General features: G+C 34.1%; 1 protein-coding gene across 1 annotated transcript in view; it reads right to left on the reverse strand.

The window, feature by feature from the left end:
• The window catches only part of LOC129232861 (zinc finger protein 383-like), a 62,118-nt gene that overhangs the window by 21,275 nt on the left and 12,906 nt on the right, over window positions 1-27,937 (reverse strand). Inside the window, exon 2 of the mRNA XM_054866961.1 lies at window positions 25,870-26,080. The gene's annotated coding sequence lies outside the window, so the exon portion shown is untranslated. The remainder of the gene's footprint in view (window positions 1-25,869; window positions 26,081-27,937) is intronic.

A 27,937-nucleotide genomic window follows, 5' to 3' on the forward strand; every position in this document is an offset into this window, starting at 1 on the left:
TTGACGAGATATGCAAATGATTAAAAATTTGGTGTCCAATGAATGAATAGTTTGATCTCCAGCGCATGCGAACTGCGCATCCAGCAAATGTATATTAAGAGCAGTTCTTCAACGGTTGTTCAAAATTTTGGCTCGATTGCGGTTCAGATTACCTTTCAACAACTTAAAAAATGCATTGCTGCAGGGTTCGTGCTCATTACGAGCAACTGTAAGTTATTTGAGAGAAATCGTATCATTGGATTGAAAGAGGCCGGTTGGACAAATGGGAGAATCGCTCGTCATTTGAGTCGAAGCATGGCCCCTTTAAATTTCCGCTTACGCTTACGGGCCTTGACAGTTTTGACTTTTCTGTGTTAAACCAATAAAGCTCACGAATCCACCAATGTCAATGTTTCAAAGTTTGTTTATTTTTGATTGGATGTTGCCCTTTTTGACCGCAAGAGGCACCACAGGCGCCACTGAATTCACCAATCAATGGCAAAATAATGGAAACAGGGGTGCCCTGTAGCGCCCTCTTTGTTGTCGTGGGTTTCGGCGATTGCCACGGCCTATAAGAATTAAGTGGGGCCATGGTCGAAGCGATGCGGCAATTCAAAAATGCTGGCAAGGATGGGTGGAAAATGGCAGAGTTCAGCGTCAGGATGGTAGCTGTCGACGAAGCTACACAACAGAATGTGAAGACAGAGTGATTTTCCGATCAGCTGTCACAGCGCCTTCTTCATCTCTATCAACCATCAAACGTTCAACCCATTAAAACAGACGGTTGAGACAGCGAAATCTTCGCTCGCGCCGACCGTTACGCCACCTGCCGCCGACGCCTGCATACTGCCAACCCAGATTACAGTGGTGCATAGCTCGATCAGGTTCGAATGATGCCGACTAGGGACGTGTAGTCCTTAGCGATGAATCCCGTTTCCAACTGTGTCTTGACGATCATCGAAGACGTGTTTGGAGACACCCACGGCGAAGGGCGGATCCTGCTTTCACTATTGCACGCCGCACCGGCCCTCAACAAGGCATTATGGTCTCAGGTGCCATTTCCTTTGATAGTCGGACCCATTTGGTCGTAATTAGAGGTACACTTATTGCAGAGCGGTAAGTCGACGACATCCTAAGACCTGTTTTGCTACCGCTCCATTTGCACTACCCTCGGCTGGTTTTTCAGAAAGACGATGTCAAATCACACACAGCAAGCGTTGCTATGAACTGTCTGCAAGCTTGTCAAACACTTCCTTGTCCTGCCAGTTCGCCAGATCTTTCTCCCACCGAGCATGCCTGGGATATGATAGGAAGGGGATTACCTCCGGCACGGAGTGTTGATGACCTCGTTTGACAATTGGAGCTTAGAATTGGTTCTCGTCTGAGGGGCGGCTGCAGCCTCATAGATGCTCCCTTTTGATTCTCCACCGCAAGTTTACCAAATTTAAAAGCTGCGGACACAAGACAGGTCCAAATAAAAAATTCACATGCCCAGTTTTTTATACTCGACTTACGGCCGAGCGCTTGCCGACTTGGCCGATGATTCTTAATGATTTTCCGTTTGCCCAAATATGATTTCAGCCGAACCGATTGAAATAAATTTTGAGTTCCGGAAAGGATACCCTTTCAATAAAATGGGAAATAATAAAATTTTAAGGAGAACTATCTGGTTAAAAAATTTCATGAACAGCGGGGCATGTAAGGCTAAAAGATTCATGCCCTATTGGAATTTTTACATGCCCCGGGCATGTCGGGCAATGAAATTTTCGAGCTCTGACAAATATTGAAACACGATTGATTACTGACACTTACAAATTTGAAGCCAAAATTTGATATTGGGTTCTGAAAAACAGATGCAGTTAATAAAGGAAGCATCAAGTAGTGATAAAAACAATTATTGGTTTTTATTTATTTTTTTCCTTTTCCATATTTTCACATGTTATTTTGGAATTTTAAAACTATTTTAAAAGTATGTATGTGTTTCAGCCCACAACAATCACTTCAATGAGAGGTGCAGTATTCGGGTCGAAAAAGGATGGCCACAATTAGAGACGTACCGAGTACTCGGCCTTTCACTACTCGGCCGAATTACCGAGTACCAATTATGTTTTATGAAGAACCACCGACACACACGTGATCAATTTTTAACTTATTGGAATAGTAGTATAGACCTCATTGTCCATATAAAAGTTTTTAAAACTAAATTCCTGCTGAAATTTAATTTCGCATAATTTAAAAATTTTTTTTAATGTCAAGAATTTTACAAAAAAATTATTTTTAAAATTAAACATAAATAAATAAAAGGTATGATTAATCAAGTTGGAATTAAAACAAACTATACCAATCTATTACAGTTATAGTCCGCCAAACATAAATAATACAGACACCTACACATACATACAGACACCTACACATACACACACCTACACACAATTACCCACACATTCATGCCTGCACACGGACACAAACACATATGCCTACACACACATACCCCGCCCCCATGCATATTCATACACACAACTACCCACACACATGCACGCATACATACAGACACCTACACATACATACAAACACACACACACACCTACACACAATTACCCACACATTCATGCCTGCACACAGACACAAACACATATGCCTACACACATATACCCCGGCCCCATGCACACATTCATACACGCAACTACCCACACGCACGCATACATACACATACACACACATACATAACACACAAACATGCATACATACAGACACCTACATATACACACACCTGCACACAATTACCCACACATTCATGCCAGCACACAGACACAAACACATATGCCTACACACACATACCCCGGTCCCATGCACACATTCATACACACAACTACCCATACGCACGCACGCATACATACACATACACAAACACATACATAACACACACACACATGCATACATACAGACACCTACACATACACACACACCTGCACACAATTACCCACACATTCATGCCTGCACACAGACACAAACACATATGCCTACACACACATACCCTGCCCCCATGCACATATTCATACACACAACTACTCACACACATGCACGCATACATACAGACACCTACGCATACATACAGACACCTACACAGACATACAGACACCTACACAGACATACAGACACCTACACGTACACACACACCTACACACAATTACCCACACATTCATGCCTGCACACAGACACAAACACATATGCCTACACACACATACCCTGCCCCCATGCACATATTCATACACACAACTACTCACACACTCGCACGCATACATACAGACACCTACGCATACACACAGACACCTACACATACACACACACCTACACACAATTACCCACACATTCATGCCTGCACACAGACACAAACACATATGCCTACACACACATACCCCGGCCCCATGCACACATTCATACACACAACTACCCACACATTCATGCCTGCACACAGACACAAACACATATGCCTACACACACATACCCCGGCCCCATGCACACATTCATACACACAACTACCCACACAACTACCCACACACATGCACGCATACATACACATACACAAACACATACATACCACACACACACATGCATACATACAAACACCTACACATACATATAGACACCTGCACGTACACACACACCTACACACAATTACTCACACATTCAGGCCTGCACACAGACACAAACACATATGCCTACACACACATACCCTGCCAACATGCACATATTCATACACACAACTACCCACACACACGCACGCATACATACAGACACCTACACGTACACACACACCTACACACAATTACCCACACATTCATGCTTGCACACAGACACAAACACATATGCCTACACACACATACTCCGGCCCCATGCACACATTCATACACACAACTACCCACACGCACGTATACATACACATACAAGTTTGTACATACATAGTTGTACAATATCTTTATTGTACACTAGTTGTTCCCGTACGGCTTCGTCCATAGCAGAATAATAAAAGGTCTTTTGATTCGCCTGTATATTTACAAATTAATGAGTGGTGAATTTCTCGCCAATTGGCTAGCCCATGTTACGGTTCCACGTTATAATAACTTGGTAATTTACTCGTCCATCTTATGATAATCTTGCTCGGGAAAATGTTCTTAAAATTGCAACAGAAAAAAAAATAAAATCGAATTTTCAAAAAAATCGCTTTGAGGTGCAGACCCCAAGGCAACAAAAAAATTTTGTGCCAAATTTCATGAAAATCGGCAGAACGGTCTAGCTGCTATGCGCGTCACAGAGATCCAGACGTTCAGCTTTATTATTTTTTAAAGAAGCTCGCTTATTTGGTTTCCGATGAAAAAAGGGCGCGAAAGAAACGTCTAATTCCAACATTTTCCTGTCATTAGTTCCCGCTTAATCAAATATCCTTGGTTACAAGAAATTTCATTCCATTAAGCGGTCTATTTGATTAAGTGGGGAAATATTATTTACCTTTCCTCTAAATTGACAACATTTGTCTTAAACGTAATAATAATAAATCAAAAGCTATATAAAAGAAATAATTAAAGTTATATTGGCGAAAGGTTTTTGAAGTAAGTTGAAGAACAAAACAGTTTAAAAATTAGCATGAAATAGCTGACAACTTGAATCATGAAATCTGTTTTCGTACTTTTTTCTGTGCATTATTTTTTGGAAAAGTCCACAACAGTGAATTGCTTGCTTAACCCCTTCAGTCGGAATTATGAAATATTTGACCAAAAATGTTAATATTTGGTACACAGTGTACTACGGTAAAGGATATCTGATAGACAAAATTTTGAGTTTGTGGGAGAAAAATTAAAAGAGTTATGGCACGTCCGATATTCCGGACATATTTTTGAAATCAATATTTCATATACAAAAACGATAAAATACCGAACAAACTTCATTATAAAATGTTCTACAAACAATTATAAAGCATAATATAAGCATTTGAAACGATTAATTAAAGATTATATATTAAAAAAAAAAACAGGAAAAAACCTCGCTTTTCAGATGAAAATCCATGGTTGGAAAAATCAGCCACTCTCTATCTCTCAATCCTTAGAATGTCAGTGTTGTCAATCCCAAAATGAAAAATTATTTCACAGATTATAATAAATAGAATGTAAAAAAGAGTCAAATACAAAAAAAAAAATCAACTAATTAAATCAATTATTTAAAGTGTATGTCCGGTATACCGGACACCAGGTCCGAAGGAGTTAAGGTCTTCTGGTAACACTGTTCCGATTCCCTTTCCCCCTTCTACGCTAGGGTCTGTCAAGGTAATTTTGGTATAAAAATGATCTACTTTCCAATCTTGTAATAAATTTATGTGCACATATTTTTTTTCTTTTTCTTGTTTCTGCTTAGCATTAGGACTTTCCAGAATAGTTTTCTACAAAGTGCATGTTAATAGACTCATTTACATATAAATGGCAAACATAAGATTCACTATACCCAAATTACCCCATGGATGGGGGAATTTAGGTATACAGTAGAAGACCGTTATAACGCTGACCTGTATAACGCAATTATCTATAAACCGCACTACTTTTCAGAAGTAAACAATAGGTTTTGAAGTTTAAAAAATCCCTCTGTTTTGCTTTGCAAGCATAAAAATGGTTAGGAAAATTAAATTTTGGAAGTTTTTCATCTTTCCATCTTATTTCAAAGCTTTTAAATTGAAAATTAGTACTCATAGTAAACAGAAAATAGCAGATGGCTCTTGAAAATGCAGCTGTTATGCAAACCCTGAAGCTAGCAGAAGTGCAGGATTTTGATTGTCAAACATATTTATTTGTGAATAACTAATTGTAGTATTGGTACTTTAATACTCACTGCAGATAAAACTCATTCTGAAGTGCTAATATATATAGATATATTCTGAATACTAGTTTCAAAATTTGTGAAATGATCTATATAACGCAAAAACCTGTATAACACAAAAGCTCTGGTCCCAAGGTGTGCGTTATAACGGTCTTCTACTGTATTACGAATCCTATTTTTTTAAGTATTAAGATGGATTTTAGACTGAAAATAGCCTAATATGACAAGCGGTTAATGGACAGGAAGTAGTTTTTTGTTACAGAACATTTAAGAAAATTTAAACAACCTTCCATTTCATTTTTAGCATATATTAACTTAGGTAGTGAGGATGCACATACATACCTATGTTTGTAGTCCAATAAAATTATTATTTGTCCTCCTGATAGGTAAAATGTAATGTATACCCAAATTACCCCATGTTTTCAAATCATTAATTACATGAAGACTAATTATGTTAAATGTTTCAATTTAACGCCGAATTAAAGTAAACGTATTTAATGTCTATATACTAAAAACTTGAAAAATATAGAGTAGCAGGTTAATTAGCAGCACTATTTGGAAGTAGTTGGTTTGCATTGCATTGACATCTTCAAAAAAATGAATTTATTTTTTATCAATATCAAAAAGAGTGTTGGCAACTTGTTTTCAATATATATTCGTAGGTAAGGATGACATTTATAACTGTGAATTTTTGCAGGTGTATCAAAAGAATAGTTTTCATTTTATTCAATAAAATATAACTTATACTCAAATTACCCCGACTACCCAAATTAACCCCAACAGACCCTACTGTATTTTACATTCAATATTTTATCAATTTATTATTGCTTAAAATGTATATATATTTCTTTGTGTTATTTAATTTAATTATTGATTGCTTTATCTTTTTTTTTGTAATCGCAAAGACGAAAAAAATTTGGTAGAACATATTAAATGTTCTGACGGAATATGAATGTTGTTTTTCTCGCCTGTTGTTGGAGAAAAATATTACTTTATATTTTTATGTCAGTAATTGTTTGTACTTAATTTATTCAAAGAATTTCTCATCAAAAATATTCCCGAAAGCTAATCAATATTATTCGATTATCCGGGGAAACTGTTCAATTAAGCGGGGATCTTTAACATGCGTCTATGGGGAAATATTCGGTTCTGGGAGGTTTTGTTGTATAAGCGGGGGTATTTGTTTATCCGTTGCCCGATTAAGCGAGGCTGACAGTATCTCGAAAACTTATTTCTGAAGCTACTGCTGTTTACCTGCACACGACAGTATAAGCGATTTTAGCTGTACAGTCAACCCTCGTTTATCGCGATTAATTCGTTCCAGACTTTACCGCGATAACTGAATTTCCGTGAAGTAGGATTTTGTATATATTTTTCTACTTAGAGAGCATAAAACATACTTACGGCAATTCAAATAGGTTTTTTTCATAGTTAGAGCCCCCTAGACATAAAACAGCACCTTTAGCCACCATTACATTTGTATTACTTAATATATTGCACAAAATATGAGATAATTAGATACGTTAGACGTTATTGATATCACATTGTTAATTATTCGGAAATAAACTACACACACACGCAGTTCTTACACACTATTACTAGTCTATGAAAAATCCTCAACTTGTTCGATGATGAATCAATTGCCCGTTAGTGACCGTAGGTGCCCCCATCCTTTCCTTTACATTTATGTATGTAAAAAGCTAGTACATTGTTGAACACCATTTACAGATGTATTTATCCCCTAGTAATAATCCAGTGATTTATACTTTCCAGTTAGTGCCTAATGGTTAAAATGAGATAGCAATTCCCTACACTTTCTTTGCCAGAGCCCAATACAGGCTGATTTTGCCACCGTTTTTCAGTACCTTCACAAAAATCTTGTTTCGAAATCGGTACTTTCACAAAAATCAAGTAATAAAATCAGTAGCTTCATAAAAACATCAAAAATTTCAAAAATTCACATTTTAAAATATAAAATTTATTTCTTTGTTTAAAACAAAATTTACTCATAAAATTCTAAGCTGGTTATATGAACAATCGCTTAGAAACCGTTTTGTAGTATTTTAACTAATTTTTAGCTGTTTCTCGCCAAAGTGTATTTATGCAATACTATCGCAATCTTTCAACATCTGTTTTGGGAAACCGTTTTTCTCATAATTTCCTATATTGTACACAGTACATAGCCCATTAAGAACTGAGATAGCTGAAACTACGATGGTATTTTTTGTACTTCTTAGGTTTTTAGTCCCCCCCCCCTCCCCCCCCCCAAAAAAAACAAAACCTGTAAAAAATAATACTAGATGACATTTACACTTTTGGAACTAAAATTTCACTTATTCTACTTCTCTTTTACAAAAATAAGGATGCCTCTTTCTAAAACTTCACAAAAACAGTGCAAATGATAAAAAAAAACTTTCACAAAAATAGAATGATGCAATACTTTCACAAAAATAGGTAACGAGAAAAAAATCCTGGATTGGCCCCTGTTTGCGATTTTATACCTCCACGTACAACTTGCCCCTCAAACATTAGTTAAAAGCTTACCTTACTTAAAAGATAGACATTTAGTTATTCTTTTGAAGAAAAAAGTTTACACGAGCGCATAAAAAAGGCTAATTACTATATTTGAAAAAAAAAAAAGAAAGAAAAAACCGCGATGTAGTAAAGTCGCGAAAGTCGAAGCGCGAAGTAGCGAGGGACGACTGTATAGTAAAATTTTGTTTAAGTTGCAAAGCAATCCAAAGTTGAAACATATGTGACGAGGTCTCGTAACGACCAATTGTTCTCGGAATGGCAGGTGGTCGCTCTTAAGTTTTCCTATTAATCTAACTGATTCGGTGGCAAATCCAGGATTTTCTTCTCAAAGGGACTGAGGTCATAAAAGTTTTTATTGCCTTAGTGTCTCTAACTTTCACTAAAGTAAATATAAAGACTTTTTTTAAATAAGGCCGTCACAAGTTTCAATGAGCTGATGTGTGCATCACATGACTTCCTTTTACTCCAATTTAATGTCATTTCCCCATTATTGGTGGTTTTAATGTGATTCAATTGTTTACTCTCTAAATATCACCAACAGTGGCCAAATTGAAACCAAATTTAAAATTTAAAAAAAATTGCCAAATTTGTATTCAAGTGGGCGACAAAATTTGGTGCCAACTATCAATATATCGCCAATTGTCCAACAAGTGATAACACCACTGGGGTTTACATCAAAATTAACAATGATTTCCCCCCACAAAAGGGCAAAAGACCCCCTTAGGAACATCCGAATGCAACCAAAAGAGAAGGTGCACATTTAGGCCTCACTAGGAGTCTACGTACCAAATTTCAACTTTCTAGGACATACTCTTTATGAGTTATGCGAGATACATACACACAAACATACATACATATGGACGTTACGAGAAAACTTGTTGTAATTGTTTTGTATGCACAATAATATAACATCGCTTATAAAAAACTAAACATTTAATAACGCTGCTACTAATTTAATAATTACTACTACTAATCAATTCATGGAATGCAGTCTTGTTGCCAATTGCTATTATAAAAAGTCCTGTTGCCGAAACATGCGAATATATTACATTAATTAACTTGGGGGTCGTCAAAATGGATATTTCGTTTGTCTGTAGGTTCACAGGCATATATCCACGTGTGGTCGAGTCGAAAAAAAAACTCGACATTCATTCGGGGATGAGCAGAATAGAAATTAAGGCCGATTTTTTAGTGAAAATATTTTCGCGAATACAATACTTCCTTTTTTGTAAAAGGAAGTAAAAATTGGAAGGGGGGGGGGCGACTCTGGGCAGTCATTCAACGTTAACAAACATACAGTGAGAGCAAGAGGGCCCAGCTTTAGTTTTCGAGGAGCGAGCTGGGGTTGGGGGGTCCTTACTAGCATTTGAGCACACAAATCATGAGAAATAGGTTATATACGGAGAGAAAGAGAATCTTTAAAATTAACCTACAGCCATAAATCAATTGAATTGATCACGGCCGCACTTAATACTTACGGGCCGTGGCAATCGCTGAAATTCATGGCAACAAAGAGGACGCTACAGGGCACCCCTGTTTCCAATGCTTTGCCATTGATTGGTGGATGCAGGGGTGCAAAGTGGCGCCTCTTGCGGTCAAAACGGGCGACGTCCAATCCAAAATATAAACCAACTTTGAGACATTGATTATGATTGGTGGATGCATGAGACGGATTGAAACGTTGACAATGATTGGTGGATGCACAAGATTCCATTCAGCGCCTCTTGCGGTCAAAATGGGCGATGTCCAATCAAAAATATAAACAAAATTTAAGACATTGATTATGATTGGTGGATGCAAGAGATGGATTGAAACGTTGACAATGATTGGTGAATGCATGAGCTGCATCAGTTTTACACAGAAAAGTCGAAAATTGTCAAGGCCTCTTAAGTGCCGGCGCCATCTAATGGGGCCATGAATTGACTTACAGGGTTCATGATTTTTTTTATTTATTTCAAAAAATCGAAAAAGGCGGATTTTTTAAATTTAAATTGGATTTTTTTTTAAATGTTCGAAAATTTATAGATATTAATAGCTTTACATTTATAAATATAATATTTTTCATACAATAGACGAATCCATTCCACTTACTTTTAAAATTAAGATAAGTTCTCCAACACTATTCAATAATATTTTAAGATTTATAAAAATCTGTTATAATGCTTAGATAAGATGTGATTTTGTTTTATGCTTCGCTTTAAGATAAGTTTTCCATTGTCATGTACGTTTTTAATGTAAAATACTATGATGAACAATTACTTTTCTGAACTATATTTAGTCGTGGTGAATAAGAAAAACTCCAAATTTTTATTTTGTTCTAAACTGTAATTTTCGAGTAAAAGCAATAGAGTGAAAATCTGTCACACACACAGAAAGAGGGATCTGTGTAGTTTTGCCTGTTGACGTTAAGATAGTATAATGCAGTGTACTTAAATTTTGAGCAATACATTCTAAAAATGCAAAAATAATTTATAAAAGTAAAATCAACTGATTCTAATTTATCAATTTCTTTAAAAAATCACTTTTGATTTAAATCAATGATTTAAAAAAAATTTTTGATTTAAATCATGATTTTAATCACGATTTACATCAAGCTGATTTCAAACAAACCCTAAAATAAACTGCAAGAAAATTTTGAAATTTAAGTTTAAAAAATACAATTGAAGGTAGTCTTTTATAACAAGGGAAATGTTCACCGAAGTGTTTAAATTAGACGATTTTTACTTATGTGGTGTTATTACTCCCCCAGGGATCGCTCAAAAATTGAACTCTAAAAATTCAATTATATGCTTTTGATAAAGTTGGGGTTTCAGACTCTTAAACGGATTATTTTCAAAATCGAATTTTAAAAAGAAATTGAAGACCATTTTTGATGACATTCGGGGAAGGATTGAGGAACAGAGACTCTCTCTCAGAAAGTTTTCGAAATTGCACTTCTAAAAATGAAATGTTAAAGGATTTTAGATGATGACGGGGATAGGTGGATTTGTGGACTCTCTCCCGAAAAGTTGGAAGAATAAACTAAACTCAATCTTCAAGGACGCTGAGGGGAACAGGGGAGCTGGTCCGGGGGGAAGCTGCAACCCCCATAGCCCTCATCTGCTTCGTCACTGAACTAATTTGCTGAATTCTTCACCACATAAACAGCATATAAACCACATATTTCAGAAAAATCTTTTTTTAAAAAGAATATCAGGACTTACTTCAGAGTGAGCCACCTTTTAGAATGAATGGAAAGTTCAATAACAACAACCATTTCGATCCTGTTGCTTGTCAAACAAACACGAAAAAAAGCTTTTTGTCTAAAATGCTTCCAATTTTGGGTTCAAAATACGAAAAGAAGATATCAAAATTTCATGCGAAACTCTCAAATGCAGCATTTATCAATTTATAACGGTAAACAATCTTATTCTAATCCCTCACGTTGGAAAGTAAAAAAGTAAACAACGCATTTTTCTGACGGTTGCAGTTAAATAGCAGAGATGCTCGGACGGAGGAGAGGAGTGCAATACTTATCTGGAGGAAAAACTATTCGTAAAGCGCACTGACCCATTTGACAAACTGAAGTGCCATCTTCCACAGTAATTCAAGCTGTAAATTTTTCAAGCGGCTCAAATACTGTTTGATCATCGATTACCACTGACCTGTATTCTAGCTGGACTGAGCATCGCAGTTTCCGAGCTGAAGTGATTTGAACGCCATCTTGCTCACCCCACTGACCTGTATCACCCCCAAGTCAGTGTTGATCGAGCGTTCTGCTACTGTTATCGCTTTGCATTTTTTCTCAAATTCACTTTTAAATCAAGATTTTCTTTTGCCATTGTTATTTTATGTTGATTTTATTCAGTTTTTTGTTGCTTGTTGTTTCATTTCTGCCACATATTTATATTTGCTTGTTGCTTTTTCTTATTAAAGTATGCCTACCTGCAGTGCAATAAATTGCAGTTACAAACATTGCAGGCAAAAAACTCCAGGAAAATCTATTCATAGGTGAGTGATATAGAAGAAAATTATAATTTTACACTTTTAATTGCAGTAGCTAGGAGTTTTCAAGCTATTTCATTGATTCACTCTTATTTTTATTTAAATGTGCTCGGGCATTTAAATCAAGCTTTTCAAACAAGAATTTAAATGCTCCTTTGATTTTAAACTGAAGTTTCGTCGAAAGCAATTGGCAATTTTATGTAATTACTTACAGTTTTAAAATCAGTTATTTTTTACGTGAAAAGAAATTAAACTTTTTTTTGATGAGATATCTTTTGTTGGTCTGCGTGGTAATTTTGAAATTCCATGCTGCTATATATTTTATATTGTGTAAAAAATTTTATTTATTAAGCTACAATATCCTTTAATCTGTAAAAATCAAAATTAAATTTTATGCACAGGAGCATTCACCGGAATTGAAAAAAGTATTAGGGGTAAACCCACTGTGTTTTAAATAGTTCTTTAGTACGTATTTGATTTAGAGCAAATGATTAAGACCGGGGATTTAAATCAGCATGTTGATAAAAACATTTAGGGTATTGATTAATATCAGTGCCTTTACTTATATCTTAAAAAATTACTTATTTCATCTTGGATATTATAAATAAATACAAGTTCAGCATTATTTCCTAAAACAATGCTTTAAATATTTTTAACCACTATTTTTTTTAGATTATATATTTTTTAAAAATCACGTGGGTGACCCACTTACCCCATCATTTTTTAAAAAAGTCATTATTTGACAAAAGGAAACACTTGGATAGTTAAATTTTGCAGTATTTTAATTTTCAAAGTTTTACTCCGTAAGGCAGGGGAGGGGGGAGGGCTGCGATCCGAAGTTTCTGCAAACTTTAGGCTGACAACACATTCTAATGCAGAAAAATTATTTTTAAAAAATATTAACTTCTAAAATGTGTTTTTTTTTAAATGATTTTTGTGTATGTTTGAAGAACTTCCTCATAGTTTCAAAAAATTTTACTCGAGTTCATACCATATGCAATATTAAAAATTGTTTAAAAACAAATTGACTTTTTTGAATAAATTGTAACGATATTTCAAGCAATATCAATTTGTTCAGAATTGCTGATAAACATATTTTATTTTTTACTAATTATATTTAATATAGACAAATTTAGGAGTTCTATGGAAATACATTTTTAGTGTATAAAACATTCTTTATTTAAAATTGGACAGAGGCAAAAATTGTACTGTTAAATTTTTTTTTAATCAAATATTCGGTAAGCGGGCGTATCTCTTACTTATATTTTGAAAAAATAGGAACCTTTTCTTAAATTAAACAATTCTTTTCTAATCCGGCCTTTAGTTAAAAAATAAAAATACTTTAAAAACAAAATAAGACGATGTTTCGGTTTTAAAATGGCGGGGGGGGGGGGGGGTCTGAATCGGTATAATATTGCACTGACGAATCTCATCACGGTTTTAACACCCATTTTTCGACAGGTTTCTATTTCATTAAAATTAAAAACTGAATGTTTTTAACGTCTGTTCCAGACGAAACGATGCTAGACTTTATATGATGTTAGTTTTTCAACATGAAACGGTTTTTTCGCTTATATTTAGTGAAATAACTAAATTTAAAGCGCGCAACTCAATACACCAATCATTAGTTTCACTTCGAGTTGGGGGTGAGCATGGCGGATCCCAAGAGCTTCTATTCGCTTCTACTTCTCCGCGCGTCAGAACGGGGCCTTCGTTATTCTGACGGGCCTGCTTCCTTGTTGCCATCCCAAAGTATGAGTCATGCATTGAGTCCTTCACGACCATGTGCGCTAAGCGTTGGTGCAGCTGGATTGTTCATGTATGGTTTATAATTTGTGATTGTTACTACTATATTTACCCGATTTTCATTAAATAATGAAGTATCGTTCATCTTACCTCGGATAAATTCATGTGACAACGTTAAACGTAAGTTCCTTTTGTTGTTTTGAGTTGAAAACTGATTTATTATTGAGTGCATGTGCATCTAATAACATAGCTTCATCGTTTAAAAAAAACAAAGAAAGAACACACTCGCCGTGTTCAATAGTAAAATTTAAACACCAATGACGATTTTTTTTGTAGGTTTGTATTGAATATTGATTTCAGCTATCGGCATCAACTCAAATCGCTATTTGTTTTTATTTGCATCGTTCTTATCAGGGTCTTGAGTAAAAATTTCGTAATTACAAATAAAATGAATATTCAATTACTTGAACCTTGTTTCAAGTTTCATCTATAAAAAGTGACACATAGCACCCTATTTTGTTGATGTTGCAAGGAGAAGTTAAATTTTAAAGCGATATTAAAGAAGCACTTGTTCGATTTGACTAGTACGTATTATCAGGCAACTGAAAGGTTTACAATTGCATTTTTTTTTTTTTTTTTTTTTTTTTTGAGCAAAAGAGCTAGCTTCCAATCCAGTGATATAGTTTTGAAGTAGTCAGCTTTAAATTCGCATTTGTTTTTGATTAATTTTGTTCTGTAACTAATTGTTCTTTACAGAGCTGTAAAATATAGATCAAAAACGATTTATTAATAAATTATCTTTCAATGCATTTCGAACCGTCACCAGTGTTATGTCTTTCAACTTGATGAGCGGCTTTTATTTAGAGGATGAAACATATATTTAATTTTACATCAGTGAAACAACTTGTTTCTTTTTTAAGAATAACTCATTGTTAACAGTGAAATGTGCTGTTGTTGGTGAAATTTGATGGATAACTGCACGTAATATTGACATGATTTTACTTTTTTACTCATGTTTAGTGCTACTTTTAAAATATAATTTTCTCAATATAGGGAGAGAAGATATGATTTTCTCTTACCCGTTTCATGTAATGACAAAATATCTGTTGAGCCAAAATTATTTTTGCTATGAAACTGTCAACTACAGACTCTCGATATCTCAACTTCGCTTAACTCGAATTTCCGCTTATTTCGAAGCATTTGTATGGTCCCAAACTTGTGTTAATGTTCTATAATGGATTTTTTTTCCTCTAATTCGAAGTCCACTCCGCTTATCTCAAAGCTTCATTCAGAAATCTCTTACCATTTGTGGTCTTGATTTTCGCCAGTTTGGTTTTTGGTAGCAAAACCAAACAACCATTTGATCCTAAAGTGTATGAGAATTTTTCTCCTGCCATTTTTACCACCTGCTCCTTTAGTTAGGATTTCGAAAACGGGGGCTTGACTGACAAGTCACCACCTCTTTTGACAAAAGAAAGAGCGGAAAAGAAATGCACTCCTAGCTAAACTTTTTCTTATGTCCTTATTGAAAGATAAATCCTTTTCAGTGACTGTTAGAAATAGATGTTGATAAGGGATTAACAAAACAAAATGTTCCTGGCACTGTTATACTTACATTGTCTAGCACATGAAAATTTACCAAAATGTCAAGAAAAGGAGCATTGTGTTCTACCCAATGGTTGTTATATTTTTTGGTATCTCGAACTTCGCTTATGTCGAATATTTTTCATGGTCCCTCGAACTTCGAGATATCAAGAGTCGACTGTATTACAATTTGCAATAACTTTCAAGCAACTCGCGATTTAAGGCTACTGTATGATTGTTGTGCATTCTGGTTTATTTATGACCAAAGTATTTGCTTCTTGTATTTTCTAATGTGTTGCTTTTCTGATTATCGTGTAATGAATGGTAATTTTTTCAAAATCATATTCGAAATTAAATGAGTTTTAAATTTTAAAACGATTTTGTTCTTTTTCCTATGTGAAATATTACAAAGCTGAGTCATATTTGTATGTTTGTCAAACTGCAAAAATGAAGAACTAATTGATTTATAAAATCAAAAGTGAGTATACTTGTCAAAACTTTTCAGGATCATAAATTAGGAAATCAAAAATTGAAAAAAAAAAAAAATAAAAGTAAAAAATTATATATATTTTTTTTTTAACAAAATGGTCTAGAGATTATTAGTATTGCTCTATATTACCTCGACTCTTATCCCTTCTATTACAATTAAGTACTTGTTAACGTGTGATGAATTAATGTAATGTATGATCAATTCATGTTAATTATTTTAAAATATATTATAATTGGTTGATGGGTGTATGATAGCGTGTAACAAGGTGCAAAAAGGTGCCCCACCCTCTATTTAACTGCAAAAGATATGTTTCCTGTGTTACTCATAGTGCCCCCCCCCCCCCCCGCCACCGGGTTGAGGGGAGCACTATGTACACCACTGCAAGTGAAAATACTTCCAGGCATGTCCACAGATTTTTATAATGTGGCTTCTTATGAAGTTTTTTACAGGTAAATTTTGCAAATGACGTAGCATCTTTTACGAGTTTTACTCAACTTATAAGTTTTGTAACAGAAGTTGAAATATCTTGAAAGCAACATAATAAAATATTTTGCAGCGTCATTCAACAAATGTTACACATTTCTTCCGAAATAATGCCTTTTAAAATATGCCATTTTGCAAAATTAATTATGTTTTTTTTTCCTAGATGCCTAGGAAGTGTTTTGTGCCAGGTTGCACTTCAAATTACAATAACCAGGCAACATATACACCTGCATTTTCATTTCCAAAGGATGAATCAAAAAGAAAGAAATGGATAGCTGCCATCAATAGAGAAAATTTCATCCCTGGTCCTTCTGCTGTGGTATGCATAAATCATTTTGACGAACGCTTTGTAGTGAAAGAAGATAAGTTTCCCCAAAAAGATGGATCCGTTCTTACAATTCCGAGAAAAAAAATTGCCCTGACTGATGATGCTTATCCTACAAGTTTTCCCAATCAGCCACACTATTTATCAACATGTCTCCCAAAAAAAAGAAAACCACCATCAGAACGTCAAGAAGCAATGCATCTTAGGGATGAGGAACAATTTACACAGTGGTGTGAAAACGATTTGATAAAAAATGTTGCTGATCTTAAATTAAATATAAAAGAGAAGATTTCGAATCCTTGGTTGGTAAAAGTTGAAGATCACCTTTTGTTTATTTACAAAATAGATGTGTTTGCATGTCCGGAAGTTTCAGCGACATTGAAAATTTCAGAAGATTTGACTGTTGAATTCTTCTACAGAAAAGAACCCATAGAATCAAAAACTGTTCTTGGATTCCTGTTAGGGAAAGAAAATTCCATTCCGGTGAAAGGAGGTATGCTTACTAGTGAAACCGAATTTGCTCTGTTGCACACAACAAAAGCATTGATTGATGTGGCAAAATATGTTCTTGAACATTACAAGTCGAAATATGTGCTGCTAGGTAAACTGCAAACTGATTGCTTAGAGGCTAGATTTGGACAATATCGGCAGATGTGTGGTGGGAATTATCACGTGTCTTATCGTCAAGTAATTGAATCAGATAAGAAGTTGAGAATTTTAAGTTTGATAACTATGGTATCTAATCACGCTGGAGAATTTAGCTTAAAACTACTTGACTGCACTGATGTTGAATCCAGTGAAACTATTGAAAAAGAACAAATTCAGGAATTTTCGGAAATTATTTACTTATCGGACGAGTTTAAAATTTCCAAATCTACTCAGTCCATATTGACATTTATTTCAGGATATGTTGCTCACAAAGTATGCAATAGATTAGTATGCGAGGAATGCATGATGATGTTGTCATTGGATAAAATTCTTACTTGGGAAGCTACTGATGAAATTCAGGATTACTTAAAATTAATTGACCGAGGGGGACTTAAATGGCCTATCAATTTCACTCATACCATTATAGTGACAGCTTTTTCTATATTTGAGCTACTTATATCCAAGGATTATGAAGGTAAGTTCTTAAAAGCAGCTAATATGAAGGGCATCATAATGAAACTGGCTATGGAAAAAATAATCATCACAAATAGAATTTGCTTAAACATGTGTCCATGTGGGACATCTTCTGATGTATTGGTTAAAAAATGTCTTTCTGTCATTGCAAATGTATTGCTAAATAATTATTGTAAGAAAAAAAATGATAACATTCAAAGGGATAAAAGTAAGAAAAGGAAACTATCCACTTTAACATCTGCTAGTAAATGAAAGTAAAATTAAGTTAATTTAGCATATGTGTCTGTAAATACTCTTGTTATTTTAAATGTTAAATGTTAACTTATCTAACGAAACAGGGTCTCATTAGAAGCTGCTAAGAATAAATTGCAGATTCTGATGTTGGAATTGTGTAACAATGTCGTACTTTTACAATTAACAAAATTCGATTAAATTTCAAGTTGTACATATGTTTTATTTGTAAAATATTTAACATTGTATCTATTTTCCAATAGTGATTTATTTACACATCCCAATTTTCACAGCAGCATATAAACCTAAAATTAAAATTTCCATAAATATCACTAGAACTCATTTATTATTTACTGCGTTAATGACTGGAAAACCCAAAAATTTAATGTTGTACATAATGTTAAATAATATCATTACATGCATGTGTTTTGCATTACAGTTTTGATACATAGCTTACATGTTAGCTATTTAGTTGAATAAGGCTTTGGAAATTTCTCACGAATCTTTCTAGTGTACAGAAAAAAGATATATTCATAAAGTGAATTTTTATTATATGTAATACATGATGTATTGTCTTTTAACAATAATATAAAAATTAAATTTATCTGCTCAATTGTTTCAAAAAGCTATTCGATTACTGTTCATATCATACTTGTAAATATTTAAAAGCACTGTTCATAATGTATAATGATATTTTCACAAATAGCATCAAATCAATTTCTTTAAATAGTGACAATGACAGGCAGAAAATCCTATAATTTAATGTTCTGCATTAAAAAAAGATTAAAAAAAAGTCATGTTTGATGTTTCAAAGAAATATTGTTAAATTAAGTTTTGATTAGTCTTACTTAAGTAAATAAGATTAATATATTTTTTAACAAGAATTCAAATATAATTTCTTAGTTTAAATGTTCTGAAAGGCAATTTGTTCATAACTTTTGAATCGCTGAACTTCCTGTTTATAACCTACGATGCAATAATTAAAAATTGCAAAAATTCATTTGTTTATTACAAATAGGAGGATGATAGCAGAGTACTTTATCATATTAGATGTGTTTAACAATGCATGTTAAAATAAATCTTTATTTGTATTATATGAAATCTCTGCTGAGCAATATATATATATATATATTATCTTTTGATGCTTTATATTTTGCTCAAATGTTAAAAAAGAATGAATTTTAAAGATGGCATTTTTAATGCGCTACTTAGATTTAGTATTGGTTTTCCATAAATTTACATCAAATCCTTTGTTAAATGCAAGCTAATAGTAACTAGCACAAAATATTACAATTGAGTATAGTTGTTATTTTTTATGTTGTACAAAATTTTTTATTTGATTAAATTTTGATTTATATGTACATAAATGTTGGTAAATAAAATGTAACTTATTTTCTTTAATATTATTCAATTATAATTTAGGTTAAGTGTTTCAAAAAGTGATTTTCATTTCTTGTAAATTTTCAAATTACTGTTTATATCATAATATAAGACTTGTTTCTCTAAATTGCTTTAAACCATTTGTTTGTTGTGAACTGTTACTTACAATAGTAGCAAATCCTGTGTTTTAATTTTTTACATTAGTATTGTGCTCTGATTAATTTCTTACAAAATTTACTATATTCTTATAAACATTGATTTGTATAAATAGAAACCCTTGGTAAGCAATACATATCTTAACAGTGGTAATAGAATATAAGTGTTCAAATATTTCAAAACAGTTTGTATGTAGTTGTACATATTGAATTGATCAAAGTTTCAATACGCTATTTATTGCCATGACATTTCTATAAATTGCATGAAATCAATGGTTCATTCTAAGCAGATAATGAGGATAGCAGATAATCTCACATTTTAATGCCATACTATCGTAAATTATGTTATCAAAATGTTTTGCAAAAATAAACTTTTGAATTGTATCTATAACAAGTTTTAGCAAATCTCTCAGCATATAATATATTCTTGCAGCTACATTAAAATTTTACTGCTTAATATCCTTTTGGGATTTATCTGTATAAAGGCTTCAAAAACCAATACTGATGCAAATTTATCTATACTTCTATGAACTTATTAATACTTCTATGTATACAATTTTATGTGTAGAGTGTAGTAATGTTTTTATATTGTTAATGATGGTAAATTTATAGATTCATTTGTATATAATTAGGCGGCAATAGTGTAAAATATTTTTCATATAATATCTTAAGTTTTTGAAGAGGAAAAAAGAATTGGGATTCATAGTGTTATATCAGTGACAAAGGAGTCTATTAATAATATTTTAAAGCATTAATGAAATCCTTAAGTACTTAATTATATACCAAGAAAAGTGTGTGTAATTTTTGCTGTTTGTGAAACAAAAATCTGGTAAATTCAGTTGGTTCACCATTAATCCTAACAGCAATTGTTTTTTTATATAGTATTTGTATTAGTGCATATGTACAATATATTTGATGCAAATATTTGTGATATAATTTGTTGTGCTTGATTCAAAAAAGATGATGCTTAAAATACTTATGATTTGAAATGATGTAAATAAAAGTTTGCAAACTGCTTTGTTTCATTTATTGTATTTTAGATATGCATAATTCTCCATCTGAATTTATCAAACATAAATAATTCTTTTTTATAAATCATTTGAAGCAATATCTTAGGTCTTATACTAGAAATAATGAATAGTTAATTTCCCAACGCTTATGTTTATATGAGTTCAAACAGCGATTTAATGCGTAAGTGATGGGAGAAACAGCGAAGAAGGAAGGACTCAATGCATGACTCATCATTTCCTCCGCGCAGGCCCGTCAGAATAACGAAGGCCCCGGTCAGAACCTGCGATGCGCGGTCCAGTTAGTATACAGGTCAGTGTCGATTACATGGAAAGGCTAATATCCGGTTTACAGGCGGAAATGGACGTATCTATTAGTTTATAGGGATGTTAGTTGGTTTGTTTCAGATGGGCACTTTTGCCTCTCTATTATTCAGTCTTAGTTTTGTACAGATGAAAATTTGCCTTTTTAAATCTAAAGTATATTCGATCCATATTCTCACGGCAAATATTAATTGATTTATTTATTCACTACAAAGTTTTGAGCTTACCATTTTGCTTTTACGTTCCTGAACGAAATAAAAATATTTTTTCTTTTTGTTGTTTCTGCGGTAACTACTTTTGTTTCCTCTTATTTTATTTTTGAGAATGCAATAAATGACTAAGGCATTAATGACATTATAAAACGCGTGCATGAAAATCCCATCGTTATTTTCTCTTCCTCCATGCTAGATTCATTCAGATGGAATCGTCTTTACTTGGCACATTATCTTATGCGCACAATTTTTAATTCCCCAGTTCCAATGAAAATAACATTATTAAACCCCTGTCCTGCGGACACCTTTGACTAGAATCACAAGAATATGGTTTTTTCTTTAGTATGTACCCTCAAATGTTTGTTCAAGTTTGAACTCTGCGAAAATGACTTCTGACAATAATCACAGGAATATGGTTTTTCCTTCGTGTGTACCCTCAAATGTATTTTCAAAGCTGAACAGTCAGAAAATGTCTTTTTACAAACCTCACAAGAATATGGTTTTTCCTTAGTATGTGTCCTCAAATGTGTTGTCAACTTTGAATTCAGCGAAAAAGACTTCTGACAATAATCACAAGTATACGGTTTTTCTTTAGTGTGCACCCTCAAATGTGTTTTCAAACTTGAATTATGCGAAAAAGTCTTCTGACAATAATCACAAATGTATGGTTTTTCATTAGTGTGCACCCTCAAATGACCTTTAAAAGTTGAATTATGCGAAAAAGTCTTCTGACAATAATCACAAGCATATGGTCTTTCACTTGTGTGCACCCTCAAATGTATTTTCAAAGTTTTATTAACAGAAAATGTTTTTTCGCAAAACTTACAAGAATATGGTTTTTCTTTTGTATGTACCCTTAAATGTACCCTCAAATTATCACTCTGGGAAAAAGTCTTCTGACAATAATCACAAGTATATGGTTTTTCCTTTGTGTGAACCCTCACATGTGTTTTCAAAGCGTATAAGTCATGAAACGTTTTTTCACAAAGCTCACAAGTATTTGGTTTCTCTTTTGTATTTACTATCAAATGTGTTGTCATATTCGGTTTATGCGAAAAATTCTTCTGACAATAATCAAGAGAATTTGGTTTTTCTTCCGTATGTATCGTCAAATGTATTTTCAAATTTGAAGCGTAACTTAACGTTTTTTTTTTTTTTTTTTTTTTTTTTTTTTGCAATATTCACAGACCAATATTTTTTTTCTTTTTTACAGCATGTTTATGGCAATCTTCCTTTTGTGCAACCGACAAGTTACAATTATCACAAAAATATTACTTTTAAATAGTGGTCTCAAATGCTATATTCTGTTTCAATTTCAATGGCTATAGAACTAGGGGAATCCCTGTACTTTGGCTTTCCAGCAGGTAGGTTCCTCTGAAAAAAAAAAAAAAAAATTGTATGACATCATTGATGACGGAAAAATGACTGGTTTTCCATTAAAATTAGAAATTATCGTGAAATTTGTGGGGAAAAATTGTTTCTTTTGTAATGCAGAAACACAAAATATGTCTGCTTGCTCTAACTAGGTTCCGGATAAATTTGTGCATTTAGGAGATCCTTTTTTTTTTCTAAGAGTGGTTTTTTATGAAACATTTTGAGGTCATACCGAGACAGCTCAGAGCTTTTAATATTTGACACTTAAAAATATTGTTATGATGTAATTGTGAGACGTGATCTTTTGTAGTCTACTTTTCAAGTAAAAGTCAGAGAAAGAAAAGAAAAGCATGAAAGAAGGCTTAATGCATCTTAAAAACATCAACGGAAAGCAAAAAAAAAAGCCAAAAATAAATAAAATAACTGACAAAATATAGAAAAATCAAAAATTGGACAGTAAGGTATTGAGATGGGGAAAAAAGTCAGTTGGTCTGTCTGTCCCCCCCCCCCCCCAATAACTTTTGAGTGAATACTCCGATTCAATTTTTTTCCAAAAGATCTCAGCAAGGGCACCTCATTCCCACACTTCACTTTTCGGAGGAACACTCACTTTAGGAAAACGTTTTTGAAGAGCATGTACAGAAAATATCTTTTTGATTTGAAAGGTTTTTCATTCAATTTTGAACAGTTCAAATCTTTTAACATTAGTGCCTATGGCGAAAATAAAGACAATGTAGATCCTGAACTAAACGGCGGATTTACTTCAAACAAATTTTGTTGGAAATAGCTCTTGATGATCAACTCCCCGACTCCGACTTTTAGAATTTTGCGGCAGCCGACTCTGAGTCCGACTCCTGTACCCGAAATATAGTCGGACTGCGATTACACGACTGCGAAGCTTTGGCAAAAACTTAGGCATGGAGGGGAAATAATTGACCGCGACTCTTGGAAATTTAATATCTTCAGCACCGACCACAACTCCTTTATCTCAAAATAAGTCCAACTCCTCAAACATTGGCAGAGTTGCGAACTTAGAGGGAAAGTGACCGATTCCTTCTCCGAGTCTTTGAATTAAAAAGCTTCGACTCCGGAATCTTTTAACCCCAAACCTCCTTAACCCCAAAACGAGATTGACTCCAACGCTTTGGTTTTTACTGTGAAATAATTATTGTTGATATGATTTGTTATTTTTACACTTAAGGTTTAATTTGTATTTAGTTTTTACGGAGAAATTCGGAGTCCTTTATGTTTTAGCATAAAGATAAGAGCAGACGATTGTTTTTCTAATAATGAAAATTATTTTATTCAATTTTTAAACCTATTTTTTGGAAACAGGGAAAAACAATCTTTTTTTATATGTATTTTTTTTAATGAGCCTATTATTTTAAATTCTTTTAGAAAACAATTACAGATTTTTTTCAAATGCAAAATAATATATTATTTACTTTGCTTAAAAGGTGCTGCTACTTTATCTGTTCGTTTATTTTTAATATATCTATTTTTTTAGATGGGCGAGTCATATTTTATTTCTAGAAATCAACTTAAAATGATAAGATGTTATGTTCGAAATAATTTGCGATTTTTTAATTAACTTTGAGAATATTGATCAGATACTAAAAAGTCGATACTGGTATACGGGAAAGTAGGCTCGTTTAGTTCTGGATGGAGCTTCTTTTTGAATCAATCTTTCTAAATTTATTATTTTTAAATTAATTCTTTCATAAAAAAAAATGATTAACAAAATCACAAATGTTGATGTTGGGGAAAAATCGATGTTTTGGGTTCGACACTTTTTCGATGTCCATGTTTTTGGATTTTAATTGAAAATTAATAAAATTTTCCCCAATTTTCTAGCTCGTAATTAAGTTTTCTTATGGAACTGCTCAAAAAAATTTTGCCGACATTTCATAAGATCAATTTTTCGGTGCAGAGGCAGAGGATGATTTTTGGGACGATCATTACAAGATGGTAAGAGATGACTGGAGTGTGAGAAAGTAATTCACAGTAATTTCGTTCCTCGCCAGAATGGGTTTTCAAATGTAATTTGAAGTTCGCAGCGTGGCAAAATGCCATTGAAGATTATTCACAGGAATACGGTTTCTCGCCAGTATGGGTTCTCAGATGACTCAATAAGTGTGAAGCGAGGGAAAATGCCTTTGAGCAATGCTCAAAGGAATACGGTTTCTCTCCAGTATGTACTCTCAGATGTTTCTTTAAATCGGAAGCGTCAGAAAATGCCTTTGAGCAACGTTCACAAGAATACGGTTTCTCTCCAGTATGTAATCTCAAATGTTTCTTTAAAGCGGAAGCATCAGAAAATGTCTTTGAGCAATGCTCACAGGAATATGGTTTCTCATAAGTATGTAATCTCAGATGTTTCTTTAAACTGGAAGCATAGGAAAATGCTTTTGAGCACTGTACACAGGAATACGGTTTCTCTCCAGTATGTACTCTCAGATGTTTGTTTAAATCGGAAGCAAAGGAAAATGCCTTTGAGCAATATTCACAGGAATACGGTTTCTCTCCAGTATGTACTCTCAAATGTTTCTTTAAAGCGGAAGCAACAGTAAATGCTTTAAAGCACTGAACACAGGAATACGGTTTCTCGCCAGTATGGGTTCTCAGATGTCTCTTCAAATCTGCAGCGCAGAAAAATGACTTTGAGCAGTGCTTGCAGGAGAACGGTTTTTCTCCAGTATGTACTCTCAAATGTTTTTTTAAATTGGAAGCGTCGCGAAATGCTTTTGAGCACTGAACACAGGAATACGGTTTCTCGCCAGTGTGTACTCTCAAATGTGTCTTTAAATGGAAAGCCCCGGAAAATGCTTTTGAACAATGTTCACACAAATAATTTTTTTCAGAGCCATGAAGGATCTCAGACTGATATGCCATTGCGAAAGAATGTTAGAAAAAAAAAAAGTTTTTTTTGCATAAAACTCCCAAGATGATGGATTTTTTTACTCAGGAAAAATTTCCTAGTTTCAGTTTCCCTGTGTGGACGAATAGATCTATACTTAAGCAAACCAATAATTACTGCTGCACGAATTTTAATGCATGCAAAGCTTGAGATACTTACCGGCGATATCGCGAACATTGAAATCGGACATCCACGGCCTGCACTTCGTCCAATATGCTTTAGTCTTCCGTTTGCTGCTGCTGCTACAGGAATGTATGTGAACTTAAAAATTGGAGAAATTCAACAGACGAAAGCGGAAACAAAGGTGGAGGCGTGTCAAAGCCCAGCACCATACTTGCTGCATTCCAACAGCATGTAATCTTGATTTAAGCTGTAAAGAAATGAAAAGAATTAAGAGTCTCATCACATTAAAATATATATATCTTTAAGCGCAAGCAGAGCGGTTAGGTGCTTAGTATGCGAGTTTATCTGGTTTTGACCATGTTTTTTTCGTCAAGCCAAAAACTTGCCCGTTAAAATTTTCAAAAGCTTGTTCAATGAGCATTAACTGCTGCTGCCATAAAATTATGTATTTGCATTGAACCTTAATAACTGTCAGGAGCCAGAGATAATTGTCTATATCAGAGAATACAGCACTATAAAGTATGCATTTTTACGAATTATACTTTGTTACAAAGTCTCAAGTTTTGAGAACATACTTCATTTAAAAAATGTTCACGTTAATGTATCATTTATGTTTTTTGGTGTAAAATACACTCTATAACACACACAAAAAAAAAAAAGACGCACCAAGAAGCAATCATCCAATTGCTTCTTGGCGATTCGAAAATGCTGGCAAGGATGGGTGGAAAATGGCAGAGTTCAGTGCCAGGATGGTAGCTGTCGACCAAGCTACACAACAGATCGTGAGGACAGAGTGATTGACCGATCAGCTGTCACAGCGCCTTCTTCATCTCTATCAACCATCAGATGTTCAACCCATTAAAAGAGACAGTTGAGACAGCGAAATCTTCGCTGGCGCCGACCATTACGCCACCTGCCGCCGACGCCTGCATACTGCCGAGCCAGACTACAGTGGTGCATAGTGCGTTCAGGTTAAAATGATGCCGACTGGGGACGCGTAGTCCTTAGCGACGAATCCCGTTTCCAACTGTGTCTTGACGATCATCGAAGACGTGTTTGGAGACACCCACGGCGAAGGGCGGATCCTGCTTTCACTATTGCACGCCGCACCGGCCCTCAACAAGGCATTATGGCCTCCGTTGCCTTTTCCTTTGATAGCTGGACCCCTTTGGTCGTAATTAGAGGTACACTTACTGCACAGCGGTGCATCGACGACATCCTAAGACCTGTTTTGCTATCGTTCCTTTTGCAGTAGGGTAGACCGAGGCACGTTTACGCAGTGCCCTTTTTTCAAGACGAGTTGTAAATGGAGAGCCAACAGTCATACCAGATGGATGCTACTCCCTAGCAAATATTCTCACAAATTTTTGAGCATCAGTCGAGCTTAGGTTTAGCAGGCGGATAGAAAAATCTCTACCGAGCCGAGTAAATTTTGTGTTGAACGTTTTAAATCTTATTGTGAATAAATAATGCTTTCTTATAAAAACAAATAAATATATAAAAAATAGCAGAATTTCATCTTTTTTTTTTTTTTTTTTTGAGAATTGTATTTATAAGACAGAAAAGTTATTAAATTTTGTAGCACGTTAGAAATAAATCCAAACTTTCCGACGGGGCCAGTTTACGCATTTTCATCGGGGCACATTTACGCATGTTCTTACTGTGCAGGCGCGGATCCAAAGGGGGGGGGGGGGCAATTGCCCCTCCCTGGAAAAATCAAGGGCGCCAGTAGGAAGGGGGCGCCGAAGGCGTCCCCGGACGAATATTTAAATACCAAAAAGAAAGAACGAAAGATAGTTGGAATAAATATAAACAACTGCGTGAATAGCAAACACATGTAATTCTGAAAAAAAAAAAAAAAGTCTAATTCTAATAGCTGCAGTGCGTTTAGATTCAGTTTTCAATTTCAGATATTAAACATGTTTCGCTTTCCAATAAGTTTTCCAAAAAAAAAAAAAAAAAAAAAAATGCGGATTTTTATATTTCTTACAACAAGAACTTTTGTTCGGGATTTTTGAAAGAGTAAACGTGACTTAAAATGATTGGCATGAAAGTTTTAAATAAATATTTGTTTTCAGGACATTTTTTTCTTGTGGTTCCTTTC

This window comes from Uloborus diversus, unplaced genomic scaffold (assembly GCF_026930045.1).
Source record: "Uloborus diversus isolate 005 unplaced genomic scaffold, Udiv.v.3.1 scaffold_14, whole genome shotgun sequence".
NCBI classification, from domain to species: Eukaryota; Metazoa; Arthropoda; class Arachnida; order Araneae; family Uloboridae; genus Uloborus; species Uloborus diversus.